At 30.8% G+C, this 347-nt stretch overlaps 1 protein-coding gene across 1 annotated transcript in view; it reads right to left on the bottom strand.

Annotated features, from left to right (window-relative positions):
• Positions 1-347, bottom strand: part of exoc3l4 (exocyst complex component 3-like 4) — a 34,090-nt gene that overhangs the window by 10,247 nt on the left and 23,496 nt on the right. The gene's annotated exons all lie outside the window — the stretch shown is intronic.

Here is a 347-nt window from a genome sequence, read left to right as displayed (position 1 = left end):
GAAATTTGTGAAATCCATGAAATAATAAACTTTTTTCATTACAAACAGTAACAGAATATGGGAATCATTTCAAAAACGTTTTAGCTATCTATGATAGTGTGATTGCTAGCATTAGCTCAAATTAGGGTGACCATATTTGGATTTCCAAAAAAAGGACACTTGGCCCGTCCTTGAGACACAAATTCAGACAGGCTTCTCAGAAGTCAATGAACATGCTTTGTTATGCCTCAATGGTACAAAAATAACTCATGTAATAAAATAAAATCTGTAACAAAATAATAGCTCTCTTTTTAAATAAATAAATATGAAATACTGTTCTAAATATGACCTATTCTGTGTCAGCTTCA

The sequence above is a fragment of the Etheostoma spectabile genome, chromosome 9, assembly GCF_008692095.1.
Source record: "Etheostoma spectabile isolate EspeVRDwgs_2016 chromosome 9, UIUC_Espe_1.0, whole genome shotgun sequence".
NCBI lineage: Eukaryota > Metazoa > Chordata > Actinopteri > Perciformes > Percidae > Etheostoma > Etheostoma spectabile.
This window is presented reverse-complemented; position numbering and strand designations above follow the sequence as displayed.